General features: G+C 40.1%; 2 long non-coding RNA genes across 4 annotated transcripts in view; one reads left to right on the top strand and one right to left on the bottom strand.

The window, feature by feature from the left end:
• Positions 1-3584: 3584 nt before the first annotated feature.
• The window catches only part of LOC134489582 (uncharacterized), a 48940-nt gene continuing 36601 nt past the window's right edge, over positions 3585-15923 (bottom strand). Inside the window, exons 1-3 of one of the 3 annotated variants that reach the window (XR_010067147.1) lie at positions 7968-8193; positions 4510-4619; positions 3585-3848 (exon numbers count right to left, since the gene is read on the bottom strand). This is a non-coding gene — a long non-coding RNA (uncharacterized LOC134489582). Of the gene's footprint in view, positions 3849-4509; positions 4620-6191; positions 6445-7967; positions 8194-15923 lie in introns of those variants that run through there. The other 2 variants (XR_010067149.1, XR_010067146.1) reach the window with 2 other exon arrangements.
• Positions 8062-14702, top strand: LOC134489593 (uncharacterized). The gene is made up of 3 exons (XR_010067152.1): positions 8062-8211; positions 10129-10216; positions 14632-14702. It is a non-coding gene; the product is annotated as an uncharacterized LOC134489593 (long non-coding RNA).

Here is a 15923-nt window from a genome sequence, read left to right as displayed (position 1 = left end):
GATATATGGCATTTGGAAGAAAGCTGTATTTAATCTCCTTGCCTCAGAAGTAAGTACTTCTAAGTTCCAATGCTACTAAGAACAGTATTTAATTGTTGCAATGTGTACCCACTTTTCTGAACTTTAATTATCAGAAACTTCTAGATCGTCTAGATGAATGCAGCTTTACTGTTGATGGAACAACACCAGTCCTTCCGTTCAGACCCATCCATTTCTCCAGTCTGCACAGTACATCTGCCACTCCACCAAAGGGGATACCTGTTGCACAGAGGGAGCAATGAGTGGATTGCTGAGTCAAGTTACATTTCAGTTCAGCTCTTTGAACTCTTGCAGGGTTTCTCAACTTTGGCCACTTGAAGATGTGTGGACTTCAACTCTCAGAATTCCTCAGCCAACTCTGACTTATCAGATGCTAAATTCCTTCTATTAGTTTCCAGCTCAGTGGATTATAGTTTTGGCTGCTCTCTATACTTTAGCAATTTTTTATCGATCCATATTCTGAGAGATACTCAATTCCCTACATAGCCCAAGAAACTTCTCTAGGATTTAGTATGCGATTCCGCTGCGTCCAGGGATGCAGCCTTTGAGTTTCACTATGCTCCTCGTTTATATGGCAAGGCTGCAGTTGCATTATCAACATCAAGTCGTTTTAGGAGCGTCAGCTCTGGTAACTTGGCTTTGGAGCATATGAAAAGTTTTTGGTGTCTTTGGTGAATGATTTCGGTTGCATGATTGTTTATAAGAATGAGCATTGTTAACCTTTGCTCAGGAGTGAGCACTAACAATGACTATTGACACTACTTTGAATTTGTGTAATAAGGGCTCATAATGCACATTTATCTGTGTACTGTAGAATGCATAGTTAAGAAAAATCAAAGTGGGGATCATACAAAGCAGATGCCTCTATAATATCACATCTTGGGCAATTCTTCTATTTTTTTTTCTTCGAGAGAGATCTTGGTGCACATTTAAAAGTAATAGCCTGCCAGAGTTGCTTTAAAAGTATAGGTATGCTTGATGTTCCAGAATCACAGAGAACAACAGAATGCTCTTCTTTTTTTCCCCAATAATTCTTGTACCTTTTAAATACTGTAATAGTTTATTGTTGGATCTGCATAAATATTGTATTTAGAGGTACTCCATCAATTTCTTTAATTTCCAGATAGCAGCTAGCTAAGATTTAGTGGCAAATATGCTGGTTATTTTGTTTCATGTGCTATTTAATTGCTTCGGTTTAACAGGACTTCTTGAGGCTGCTGAGAGCGGACATATTTCCTTCCCACGTTTTGACTCTGTTTCTATTCAAATAGCTGTTTAACCGTGCTCTTTAAGCACTGTGTGGCAATATTTTGTCACAGAAAGTAATATAGAAATCATTATTTTCTTCTGCAGTGCAGCATTATAAGATGAAAAGGCCTGAAAGCAGAGTTTGCCCCCCCTGTGCTTTTAATACAATTTTAAGCAACCAGGTAAATAACATTTCATACAGCCACAATACTCCCAACTATTTGCAAGAAAGGTGTACCTTTATTTAATTAAGACTGCAGTTCTGCACATACATACATGGGGAGAAGTCCCAGTGAACTCAGTAAGCCTTAACTCTGAGTAGATCTGCATAGGAGTACGCTGTAATTTGATTAGGAGGAGGGAGAAAGAGATCATTTGAAAATAGCCTCCATACTCATAAGGAAGTACAGTGGAAATTCATTAGAAGAAGTAAATTTGTGTGTGTGTTAGAATGTAAGTTTCTTAGTGTTATTAGGAGAGAGAAAAAGTTAATTAGATCAGCAATTAAAGAAATATTAAAGTGCTTTATACTGAATGGGAAAGAGAATGAGCCAGAACTTTTCTATAATATTTAATAAAGACCACAACAATCCTAGCTGATTACCTTTTAAGTATTATCTAATGTGATGCCTTCCTTCCTTCCTTCCTCCTTCCTTCCTTCCTTCCTTCCTTTTCCTGTGCACTTCAGTGAAATGTATTTTATTTATCCAGCATTCAGCTCCTGGCCTGCTCAACCAATCAGAGAGGCTTTAAGGGCCCAGGACTAGCCATGGTGCTGAGCTCCAAATGTGATTCAGCCCTGACAGGAGGATTATAGGAAACAGATGACTTGCGCTTCTAATTTGTGGCCTTAAATTGCAAACAGAATTTCAGGAGTCGAGCAGAGTAATAAATGGCAATAGAGAAAGCCACACACAGCCAAATCAGTATGTGGTGGTTGTAGGTTAAACTAAATAGGAAGAGACAGGTTATGATGGTTTAGTGTATTACAGAGAAGAAAGTCTTAAATTACTAGTGCTGAGAGGTATTGCATGATGGCAGACAGTATTCCATTGTATACCCTGCAGATAACAGGGGCAAAGCAATAAAAAAATTCAGGTCTAGGATGCAACCTGTTGCTGGACAAATCTTTCTTCCCCCTACATCCCAGCCCTCCCCTGAAAGGAAAATGCTGTGTTTTATGTTTGCTTTGACCTTAAATGTAGGTTGGCCTCACCTCCTTAACATCTGTTTTCTACTGTTGCAACCTTTCATACCAAATTAACTGCCAGGAAGAAGACAGACTATATTATTATAGAATAATAATAATAATAATAATAATAATAATAATAATAATAATAATAATAATAATAATTTCTAGACACCAAAATGCTTTCCATTCCATGCTGGAATTTCACATCTACACCCTCTTCCTCAAAAGGAAAGGAAAAAAAAAAGGACAGTGTATTTTCATTTGAAACCATTTAGCTTTGCTGGGCATGAATTCTGACATAACATCAAAGGAAACTTTAGGATGCAGGAGTTATTCCAATATTCATAGCAGAATTAGAATGATACTTTTCTATAATTATTGTATAAAATGCTTCTGTGTCTTATTCTGGAAAACTTTAGGAACAATTTTGATATCAAGCACTTGCACTCAATGAAGGGGGCATATCATTCTATGTTTTAATATATACATTGCTCCTTCAGTGCCAATTAGTGGGCTGAGAAAGACAAGGAAAAACAAAGAAGAAAAGGAACATTAAAAAAACTAAACTAATTATAATGCAGAAGCAGGAAGAGGAAAAATGCACAGGGATCAATCTGATGCATATTTACTCAGAAATGAGTCTTGCTGAATAGGATGGTATTCTTCCTCAGCTTAGATTTTTTATTCCATGTTAATGCAATTTTACCCAAGCTTTGTCCAGTACTAAAAAGAGTTAGTAACAGTGAAGCCACCCTTAGCTTCTCAATTTAGAGGTGTGATAACTTATTTTTTCCCTGAGTATGACAATCATACATTTGTGTATGGAATCTCTTTGGAGGGAGGGAGAAACACCCAATCCCACACTAATCAGCTGCTGAGTGTCTAGTTAATGATTGCTAATACAGAGAAATCATGTTGAAAAGCACAGTTGTTGAATATAAGGTGTACAGAATATTTTCTAAAAGAAAGGGAGCTAGCAACCGTGTGCAGCCCTGTGATTCTTGAATGTATTGTGGTATATAAGAACTGAAGGTGATATATTTAATCCCGGAGCCATGTAATGGCATTTTCTTGGTCAGATAATTCATCATGTTAAAAACTTCAGTCACTTGGAAGCACTGTGTTTTATTTCAAGCATCAAAGCCCACTTACATCAGAATGAACAGTGTTGTCATTGCCAAATGGTTATTGTTTTAAGCAGGTCTGTTGATTATCATTGGAAATGACTTGCTAAATACATTTTGATTAATTGCTTGCAAAAAATTATGCTTGTTAGAACTGCTTTATATTCTGTTCCCAATGTGGGTTATAGCTTCCTTCATTCTAACTTGGGTGAACAAGCCACTCTTCCACTGCCCTTCAAAGATACCTGATGAGAAGGGAAAATAAATTGTAGTCAAAAGCTTTTGTCTCAAATCTGGGTATCCCTTCTCTCTCTCTCTCTCTCTCTCTCTCTCTTTCTCTCCCCTTCCCCTCCTCTCTCTCACACATCCTTAATAAAGTTCAATTATTGTCTATGCTGTATGAGGAATAATGAAACCTCTATATCAGACCTGGCCATTTTCAGATAGGAGATGGCTTTTGTTTTGCACCTCATCAACACCGATCACCTAATTAAATCTGATACCTCTGGCTGCCACAAAATGATTTGTTAATGGTTCTTTGGGAATTTACTTAATGAGTTTAGATGTCTTTTGTATGGTACATGTGGGGGCTTTTGGGGAAAAAAAATAATAAAACACAGCTGAGGGGAAAAATTGGGGCAAGCAAGGAAAATCTCCAGGCAAACAAAACAAACTGAGATCCCCCTCCTGACCATCATACTGAGACAGCCAAGGCCAGCCTGTTGTGCTAGGTAGAGCTTGAGCGCACATTCTGGTGGACTGCAGCCATTCATTAGCAAAGAACAGAAAGCAGATCTGAACTGTAAACCTGGGTATGCACACACACACACTGTCTCTCTCCCATACACACCCCTTATCGCTGTCAAATACAACTGTGGGCATCTGTCAGCGGTTCAGATATTATACCTTGATCACCCTGCAATGGTGGCATTATTCTTTAACAAACACCAGAAGTCTTTCTTGCTCCTGATATTAACAGCTCTCAGGGGTCAGATGGTCCCCTTTCTTCTCTTGCTCTGTGGAAAGTAAAAGGAGCTTGTTAACTGGCTTAGATATTTGGACTGCTGATGCACTTCGGCCACTTCCTTGTGGTAACCATGTCAAAGCCTCATGAGGGATAATTGCTATATTTGCAGACCAAGAAGTGCTTCAACTTGGGGCTGGGGAAGGGGGAGTGACTGAATTAAAAGGGAAAGGAATGGGAAAGTTTTATGAATTTGAGACTTTTCCAGTGGCTGGAAATGTCAAATTAATCCAGACTCTGGCTAGAGAAATAAGAGGGGGTAGTGGGTAGGGTGGGGAAGATATCCAGTCTAAAAATATAGTCTCTTTCTTTCATTGCTATAAGCAGATTCGTTCTGTTGGACCAATCATAACATTTCTGAGTTGCTTCACCTCTCTGGATATCCCTCCACCCTGTATTTGGTGAGGGAAAAGAATTGGGTTAGCAATCCCCTGCCATATCTTAGAATGAGGGCTCCTGTAATTTCCTGTAGGAGAAGACAAGGCCATTTAAATCAGTTTTCAACCTGTGGTAGCGACAGATGCATTGTATGTGCAAGGACTAATCCAATCAAGTCTTTGTAAGAAGGGGAAAAATTTCTGATTCAAACAGCTCAATAAGATCAGTCAGCCCAACACAGAACCTTCCTTCCAGTGGGAATATAATTTCCTAGTCAAGGATTGTGCTCTCTCAGGATATTTATATTGAGCCCCTGCAGAACAAGCTTCATCCAGTCAGTGGGATGTTTTGGATTCAAGATCCCATACCTTTAACAGTAGGAACGTGCTCATCCCATCATCTATTTTTGTTCAGAATGTTCACATTCTTTTATGTAAGAAATCTACTTCTGGTTTTCTCTCAAACTTTCATCATCTCAGCAGAAGTAGAAGCCAAAAGCTTTTTTGGGGGGAGGGGGGCAAAGTTTTAAAACAACGGACTCAGGAACACATTCAATTCCAGTTTACCTTTTGCTCATATCTTGAATATAAGGTAACTTATAACACTGCAACTTGACATTTCTTTGAATTGGGATTTGGATGAATTAAGGTTTGGAAAGTGCCAAGTCTTTGATATTATCATTGCAGTGAAATCATTGAAAAAGCACCTAAGTGATCAGAGGGCTGGCCCAAAGTTATCCATCAGGTTAAATTTTCATTTCAGACTTAGAAGAAATGTTGTAAAACATCTCAATTCCTAATTAAGAAGTTACCGGAGTATTAAAAATATTAGTTACATTGTCAATTGTGTCAAAAGTCATAGATTGCATGTGCCAATTTTTTGATGGCCCTTCATTTAATAAAGATGTGAATTATTTATGGATGCTCATATGACATCCATTTTCCAAATGGAAATTGAGGACATAATGGAATTTAATGTTATTAATATGCAATCATAAATGGCAACTTAAGAAAAGATCAGTTATAAAATATACCTTCATTGCACTTGCTGCTGGTCAATTATAATTTTTTCTTTACCAAGAAAGACAGAATACATTTTTAAAAGAATTCTATTTAAATAGTTCAGTAGTTTAGAGCACTGACTATTTATTAGGCCACTGGACTACAGTGACTTTTGATGTAGTTACATAGCTATAACATGGCCTTTAAATATTGTGTGTAATGGTTTGGAATTAAGAATGTTTCCTTTCATCCCAACCTGAGGAATGGATAATGTTGTTGTTGGCTCTCAAAGATGTGTACAAATAGTTAATCGAATTATGAAGCTGTGGAAATATGGTTTCACTTATTAATTCCAGGTGTTTATATGAAAAGGACCTTTTGAACAAATTGCACATTAATTATTGGTGCTGTCATCACATATATTCATAAAAAAGAAAAAAAAAAGCCTCTTCTGTATGCCACAGTGGCACACTTACAAATAAATCTGAGTACATACTTTGGCCACATAATGAGAAGACAGGACACCCTGGAGAAGGTGCTGATGCTAGGGAGAGTGGAGGGCAAAAGGAAGAGGGGCCGACCACGGGCAAGATGGATGGATGATATTCTAGAGTTGACGGACTCGTCCCTGGGGGAGCTGGGGGTGTTGACGACCGACAGGAAGCTCTGGCGTGGGCTGGTCCATGAAGTCACAAAGAGTCGGAAGCGACTGAATGAATAAACAACAACACATATTATAACTTGGAGGAACTTTATGGTCTGCAGTACAGACATTATAATAGAGAACCGTGTGTGAATTGATTAGGGTTGCAGAAGGCTAGAGCTCTTTTGGGAGCAAAAATGGAGAAAAGAGAGGGCACTAGGAATGGAACTTCCAAGATCAGGGCATGCCTGGCTGATCAGAGGAGAATTCCATATGGCACCATTTTGTTGCAGTGCTCTTCTTCTTCCTTGCCATTTTTGCCTTTGGCCAATCATCATCATCATCATCATCATCATCATCATCATCATCATCTCATAACAGTGGGAAAAAAGTGACGGATCCTTCTGACATTATACAATGTCAGAAGGGTATTATATAATGCCATATATTATATTTCATATATCATTATATAATAATGGAAGCGTGCACCAGAAGATTGTGGTGCCAACAGATGGAGCCTACAGATGCATTTGTTTCTACACATTGATCCACTTGATTGTTACTGCCGCCTTTAGGCAGAGCTCAGGCAGATGAAAGAAAAGATAAATCTCTTTGAAGCATTAAGAATGTTTGTCAAAAAGCAGGAGAAGCCTGGTGGCACCTTATCTGACTAACATGTATTAAAAGGCATAAGCTTTCATGAGCAGGAGATCACTCCTTCAGACGCATAGACGCCTGGAAGTGCTACCAGACCCCTCCTGGTTTTGGACTACCATTGATGAACACAGCTTTCCTACAGTGTCTAAGAATGTCAGCGTCTCTCCTAATGGTGGATTTCCTTTCAGTGTTCATACTGAAATCAGCAGCAGTGAAAAAGTTGCTTTGACCTCCATCCATCTGATACTTTAAATGTGGTACCCTTTGGAGAGGTCAAAAACTAGGGCTTTATATTATTATCCCTTTTCTCCACACAGGGAAAAGAAAAAGAAAAGGAAAGAGGCTGAAGGCGGCTGCAGGCAATGACAAGGCATTAAAATGTAATGGGCCCAATCTTTTGGGGGGTGTAAATCAATGTAGCTCCAATGCTGTCAGTTGTGGATCCAGCTCAGGAGGTCAAATTGAGCATACGAGACCTTCTGACCTCTTCAAATAAATCTCTCCAAAACCCTCTTCACCTTCTCCAAGCAGCTCAGAAACCCTGGGAGGGGGATAGACAGTTTGTAACATATCTCCCCTGGAAGCAAATCCCCATTTCCTGGACAGTAGTCCAATTTTTCTGTCCTCCTGGGTCGTAAAGACAAAGAAGCATAGAATATACCAGCTTCACAGGGCAGGAATAGGAGCCAGGAAAGTGTCCAGGAAATAGATGCATCCTGTATTTTGCAGTGGCTTGTAGTGGAGACTTCAGGGTGTTTGCTAATACAAAGTGAAGTCTAGTTTGCTTTTCTGCCTCCAGATGCCTTGCAAGGACAGCTGATGCAAGATGATGTACATTTCACCTGGCAGTCAGGAGTGTTTATTCAAGGATGGACATGCTTTCTGAATCCTGCAAGATACCAAAGGTGAATGTTCAGCATATTTTGTAAACACCCACCTTATTTAACAAAACTGAAACACTTGAGGACATGTATGGACTTTCTGCATATGACGGAATAGCCCTCAGCCCGTTTTGTTAGTTACTAAGATGATGATGATGACAATAATCTATTGGATTGATAGCATGTTCCATGTTCTAATATGAAATCCACACAATCACAGTGAGATTCTGAATAGCAATGCTTATCTAAAATAGGGCTGGCTGGCTCTACCATTGGGCAGAATAAGATGTGTATCTCAAGTGATGGATGTTGCCACATCTTAATAGTCCTTAGATAGATAGTATACTTTTAATAGCTAAATTTATTTATCTGTTTATTGATTGATTCAATTTCTATAGCTGCCCATCTCAACAAGTGGCTCTAATGCCAAAGAGGGGGTGTCAGTGCAAGGGGTACTGCTCAAACAGCCCAATGGCACTTAATGTAGCCAGATATGGCCAACTGAAGAGAGCAAAAGCCCTATCTTGCTTTTTGCCCCAGGCAGCAAAATATGTTGGGCAGGCAGTGAGTAGTGCAAACTCCTTAATGGCCCTCTTAATTTGCAACAGTGGTGGGAGGGTGCTACTTCTCCCTGACCCATTCCTATACCTTGCTCAAAGCTTTGGAGAGGTGTACAGTATACACAGAGGGAGACTCAAATGTTGTACTCCTACTTCAAGGACATTATTTATTTATTTTGGTGCCTTCAAGTCAGTGTTGACTCCTGGTGACTGCCTGGACCAGTCCCTGCAGTTTTCTTGGTAAGGTTTTATGGAAGTGGTTTGCCCTTGCCTCCTTCCTAGGGCTGAGAGAGAGGGACTGGCCCAAGGTCACCCAGCTGGCTTCGTGCCTAAGGCAGGACTAAAACTCCCGGTCTCTCGGTTTCTAGCCTGGTGCCTTAATTACTACACCAAACTGGCCCTAAACAGACCAATCTGGCTCTCTTAGTTCAAAGACAGGATCATATATAATCATGAAAAAATCCCTGCCAGCTAGGGCATTGTTGCAAATTTGGATATAAGATTCAAGCTATTTTTAATGTGAATAAGAAGAAATTATGATGGTGGTGACAGTGAAGATAGGATGTAGCTTTTCAGGATCTTCAGTATACCATATTTAGTTACAACTTTTCCAGCTAGAATAGTATAATTGTTTTAACCTCCTGCAGGTGGGAGGTTTGAGGCAGAGAGAGTGAGGTGCCTAAGGCCACCTGCAGAGTTGAAGGCAAGCTGGAGAATCTGGGCATGTTCCATTTCCACAAAGGCCCTGAGATCCCTGTCCTCCCTTTCTCCTGCTGGGAACAGCATTTGTTAACCTGGCTATCTGCCCTGGAGATCGGAGTCTAAACTCAGCTCTTGCAAATGTTTTCTTATCTTTCTGAAAGGCTGTACTTTTAAAAGGGGTGATTCTTTCCATTTCCTATCTTACTTGAACTGAGTAAGATAAAGATGTCAACAGGTAAGTTATTAAGAAAAGCTGTTCTTTGGTTGGCTGATGCTCATTAAGTGGATCGGCAAAGCTTGGACTCTTTTATATGATACTATAATTCAAGAGCCATTGTTTAGTAAGTCTACTGTTATTGTCCTTTCTTTTTCTGTTTTCTTCCCTCCCATCCCCCCCCCCCCACCACCGCCCCTTCTGAGCAGGATGTGAATATCTCTGGTGGATGGAGGTTAGCTAAGTAAGTCATGCATAGATGGAATTTATTAAGTTTGCACGGTAGTGACAGCTGTGAGTGGGAACAGTAACTCTTGACTGTGCCAAGGGCTTGAACAGAAAGAATTTTCATATGTGTGTCTTAAAGGAAAACTGTGCTGTAATTATGAAAGCTGTTCTAACCACTGCATCCAATTACAGAGAGAATTTGCTATATGTGATTTTAAAAATGTAATAATTTGACAGAAGGCTGCCATGTTGAGTCTCATGAGGCAGATTAGGACAGAGAAAAGTCAAGTTTCATTATGAACCACTGGATATCACACAATTTAAGGTAACTTCAGTTAATTAGAGATACATGTAACTCTGTTCATATAGAAAAATAACTCATCTAAGAATTCTTTGATATGATGTAACATATTCTATATTTGAATATAGAACATCCTGAATACTTTTGAAAGTGGCTTCCCACAGAAATCACCCATCCCTCTGATTGCACTCTGAGAGACTATTCTAAAAGTCTGCTTTCCTTTAGAAAAAGGGCTATTCCACCCATGACATTTGAGCCAATAAAACTCTTATGCTCATGAGAAATATTAATCTCCTATTTTACAGACAAGAGAAGGAGTCTGTCCTTCATGTTACATGCACAGGTTAGAATATCTATACAATGGTCTCAGAAATCCAAAAGAGGTCAGGTGCTTTATGGCACCCTAATCTGGCCCTGCAACTAAATCCAGTGCTACTACATTGGTAACAGAGTTGAAGCTAACTAAGCCTATTCAGTATAAGGTGACAGAGTTGATTTCAGATCAGCACCTCCCTATTGCATCTGCACAAGATCATGGGGATAAATGAAGCTTGGCCTGCCCCAGAGGAAATGATGTACAGACAACATTTCCATTGAAATATGGATATTTCTCACTGGCAGGACCTCAAGCCTCATTCTGCCTCCCAGGATGTCCCTCCTCTCAGCTGGTGGCAAGATGCCACTGTGCCTTGCATCATGCCATTATCCTTTCCAGTTGTGCCAAGGATGGCTTTGCATTGCCTCTGCACTGTGTCTACTCAAGATTTTACATGTCTTTTTTCTCAGTGTGGGAAAAAGTTGCAGTGAGGGAAGATTGAAGATGGGATTGAAGTCTTGTTGGTAGTTTTTTTTTTAAGGCCTTCCCACTGGCTGTTTGGGGGTAACACAGGCTGGTAATAGGGCAGGACATTGCTCAGAAGTGGGAACAGCCACCTGACATTGTGGAGCTCCTGGAGAGGGTAAAAGGGGCATGGCAGTACAGAAGAGCCCTGGGAGGACAGCAGGGAGGGGTGCTACTGTTGCACCAGTCCCTGAGAGATTTCCCCTTACCTGCCAGAAAGCCTGGTTGAATCAATGAGCTGGTGGTCAAGCGATGGGGATGCCTGTCCAAACATAATGGGAAGACAGGTGGACAGATGATTCCAGGTTTCAGTTCCATTGGACTGTGGCTTTTCCAGAATGGGTCAGCCAAACTGCTGGGCCACTATATTTTTGGTTCTAGTTGGAGATAAAACCATTTTGTAGGTACCCTACCGTACACATAGACTAGATGATATTTCTCCTCATATACTGCACATAGTTCGACTTTCCCAGCCAGTGTATCCTAGCTATATTATGGCGACATTCTTTACACCCTCGCTGGCATTATATGCCACTGTCACGCTAGCCATTTTGGCTGGTAAAACTATCTGAGAAGGCTTTTGGTTTGCTTGATTCTTTCAGATGAAATGAGAGGGGAAGAGACTTTACAGCTAGAATACAAACAAAAGCACCGCCTTCAAGAAGGAACAACAAAGAAGCTGTGCTAGGTCTCAGTATTCATTTAAGAAAATAGGAATATGGTATAATAATTCCGTAAGTATCCTGCAGAAAAAACTGAGAAACTTTATTACAGCCAAACTAAGTACTTTGATAAAAGGTATAAAATCAAGAAATCATTAGAATTTGGTAGGAACAAAGGTCAAAAGATGGAACTTTTGGTCTGAGTAACGTTCTGTCTTAATGGAATATTGTGGCCCAGTAATTTGGAAAAAAAAATCTTATAACCAATGGTAGGTACTTTGACAGCAAGGCAATTCACTGGAAATCAATGGTGATTTAAAAATTATATCTTGTTCCCAGAATTTTAGAGAGTGGGATAAACAGGAGACTCTTGATAGAAAAGAGCTGTGTGCTGCAAGTAAAAAAATCTTGGGTTGCCTTATCTCTAAGGAGTTATAGAAATTACTCAAGTTCTGTCCCAAACCCTGGAGGATCACTACTAGTCTATATGGAATATTGAGCTATATGAACTAATGTTTTGACTTAGAGTGGGACTGCTTCCTATGTTTGACCAAACTACAGTTCACTGGATATTTGGCTGGAAGCAATTACAGTTACTGTGATATAAGACAAAAATAAGTCTACAGTGTAGCTATATCCCAGACCTTCCTTCTTTCAAGTTTTTTTTTTCTTTTAAAGCAAACATATATTGAAATATCAAAGAAATCATGTATTGTGCCTTGTCACCACATTCCCTGCTTCATGTAGTTAAAAATCTAAGTGACAGGGAGGAAATGCAATTCATGAATGAAGTTTAGCAGGTTTGTTTTTCTTCTTTTGTCTGATAATTTCGGACAGACACTGCTGTCTTCTAACTGATCTTCATCCTGTTTTAAAGAGCATTTGAGAAAGATTTAAATGGTTTCAGATTTTACTGAGCTCTTTAGGTGGCATCTTTTAATTTTCACCTTTTCTAGGGCTTTTGTTGTAACCTACGATTTAATGTGCAGCAGGTTAATTCCACAGTTTTTAATGAAGCACTATATTCTCTCTCTTTTGGGTTGTTAGACCACATGGGATACAGTCTCTTGATGTGTAGGGAGTTCTGATTAGATGAAAACATACCTCTGAGGAAGCTCACATTATCACACATGCAACATCAGAAACAGAAAATGCGATGTGCAGAATCATGTAAAAATAATGGTTGTTAATCAAATTTCCCTTCCAATATCACAGTGGTAGTGATGGTGGTTGGAAGGCTTGCCAAGATATTTAGGCTGACAAGAAATGGAACAAATAATAATAAAAGGAGCCTCTGGGGAAGTATACATTATCACACAGACATTACTTCATATACAGAATTCATAATTTGTGATGCTTTGCTAACTCCCAGCTCTGACAAGGTATGTGCCACTGTAAAACATTTCCGGATGGTCTGGATACAATTTCAAAACATGTTAGGGTTTATTATGAGCCACTTTTCTCTTTACACATTCTTCCTGTTATTTGTCTACTAAAGATGGTGGCAACCTCTAGCATACTGCTTCTACAGCTTCATCTCTAAAAGACAGCTAAAGTAACACAAAGCAAGTTGTAGCTAAACCCTGTTATAAATCAGGGGTGTGCAACAAATTAAAAAAAAAAGTTCAAACTTTGCTTATATGCATTAGAAAATGGTCTGAAGTTGTCAGAACCAAGCCTGCCTCTGACTCAGAAAGTGAAACTCTTTCAGAGTCAGGAGGAATTGGAAAGTTATCGGTCTGAAACTGAGAAAATGAAACTCCAGCCTGAGCCAGCAGCACAGGAAGAATCCACAGCGCTGATTGGGCAAGATTCGGAGGAGGATTCAGATAAGCCAATCAGTGTGCACCAACAATGAACTGAAAAGCACGTGCAGGAGAAGGCACCCTGGTTGGCTCCAGGAGACTCCAAGTGCGCCAAAGAATGGGATAAAAGGCAACCGCGCAGAGAGCACGCTGCTGGAGACAATCGATCCTCCCAGCCTGCAGCTTCGGAAGAAGAGTCCTTACCTGCATCGGAGACGGCGTCTGTTACCAGAGAGGAACTAGAGCCTTTGCTCCACTCCAAGGAAGGATTGAAGCCCGCTTCTGCTGCAACCGAGGAATCTGCATCAACCATGCCTAGCAGCCTTTGCCTTGCATCCAGCCTTGAAACTCCATGAATCCCTCCACAGTGTCATCGTGCCTTGAAGCCTCAGCACAGCAGTTTGCCTCCAGTCTTGTGCAACTGCCCCTCTTTCACTCTGTCGAGTTTTGGAATTTCACAACTATCTTGTCCAGGATCTGAGTTCCAAGCTAATCTGGGACTTCCAGCCGGGTCCAGCCTTGCTCCGAGTTCCCAGCCTGGCTCCAAGCCTCCTGTCCAGGGAATCCAGCCTAGTCTGGGGTTTCCAGCTGAGTCCAACCTTGCTCTGAATTCCCAGCCTTGCTTCAAGCTCCAGTCCTACCCCAAGTCACAATCTAGTCCAGAACCCTCAGTCAAGCCCAGTCTTACTCCAAGTTCCAGTTCTGCATCGTCTAACTCTAGTCCATAGTTCCTAGCCAAGACCAGCCTTGTGCCCAGTTCACAGTCCTCTTTCAAGACCAGTGTCATTCCTGTTCAAGATCTGTTGCCTCCAGCACACTGTGTTCCTGTTGCATCCAGCTTGCCTGTCCAGTGTGAAGTCCTGTTTCGCTGCCTGTTGTGCCAGTTGGGCTTGTTGATTCAAGTCTCCACATTTCAAGGACTTAATTATTGTAAATAGTTATTTAATAAAGTGTGTTTTATAAGATCTTGCCTGGCTGCATAGTCTGAACAGGACAGAAGTTTCCTCAACTACCTAGAATGTAATCCAGATCCTTGCTTCAAAAAAAAATTGGGATTTCATATGACTCACCTTTGATTCACATGGAGATATGGACAAACGTCTTTCTGCTGTTGTTGTTTTTTAATACCAGAATTGGATGAAATTTGTAGGCATAAGAGTCTTTTTTTGAATGGATGGAACCCAACCACTTCAACTAAACAGTTGCAGGAATTCTTGTGACAGGCACCTTTACAAACTGTCTTTTTAAAAACAAAACAAAACAAAACAAAACAAAGATGCCATCAGACTTAAGGTTTTTTCTTTTTTTTGAGGGTGGGGAGATTCAGAGGAAGTTTTCATGCATAGCTGCCACCTATCAGCAGGTCATTATCTGCACAGACACTACCGCATGGCAGTTTTCAAAGTCTGGATGGAATTTTGAAAATAAATTTGTTTCCCTCTCTATTATTTTGTGGGAAATTTGTGCAAAGTCTTTAAAAAGTTTTGTTGGAAAGACATTCTCTCTCTCTCATCCCATATTTTGGAGAGGCTAGTTTCAATGAGAATAGCCAACAATGTAAAGATGCCCAAAGGCAAGTGGCCTGTACAGTTTCAAGGGGAGTAGGTAAAAGGGTTAGAGAGTTTGACTGAATTAAAATCAGTCTGACACTTTGTTTTAATTTTCTGCTCAGTTGATCATTGCTGATCAATTCCTTCTCCAAAGGACAGAGATTTCAGACATAAGAGCCCTGGTAATTATTCCCTGACGAAAAGCTACAGCTTTGGGCCACAGTTTTGCCCCCTTCCTCTCTTCTCCCCCTGCTGTTGGCTATTTATGAAGAGCTCAGAAAGAGAATGTCATCATTTTTAAGAGACAAACTCCTAGGCTGTGACTCTCTACCTAATGAGTTTCCAAGGCTTTTAGGCAAGCTTAGTTCACTCTGAGTTACTTTGGGAAAACCTTGCTTCATGTCAGATAAAGCTTGTTTCACTCCAGAGCAGTAGCTAGCTTTAGAGAAGGAGATGGTTCCAGCCTCTGACTCTCATCTACAGTGCAGATTGATAACTGTAGGTTAATTTTCATTGTTATTTTGAAGACAATTAGAAATGCACATGTGTATAGCATCACTCTGAGTTTTCCAAAAGCTTCACATTTCTTTTAACAGACTTCATATAACAATTTCCCTTTTAATGAGCATTCCAGTGGTTTTTCCACTTCAAAGCAATAGCATTACTTAACATTGTATATTTATTTTATTTATTTATTTTTAAAACAGTGACTTTCAGTATGTATGTGCATAGTAGGGCACCTTCACCCTCCAGCTGTAGGTCAATTCATTAGAGAAGAATGCAAAGTACTGTGGTAAATCACAATTTTCTGAAATGGAAAAGCAGACCCCAGCAATCTAAAAGCAGGAGAGGCTGTGAGGTGGCCTGAATTAT

Source organism: Candoia aspera, chromosome 1 (genome assembly GCF_035149785.1).
Source record: "Candoia aspera isolate rCanAsp1 chromosome 1, rCanAsp1.hap2, whole genome shotgun sequence".
NCBI classification, from domain to species: Eukaryota; Metazoa; Chordata; class Lepidosauria; order Squamata; family Boidae; genus Candoia; species Candoia aspera.
The sequence above is the reverse complement of the archived record's forward strand: the minus strand, read 5'-3'. Positions and strand labels throughout refer to the sequence as shown.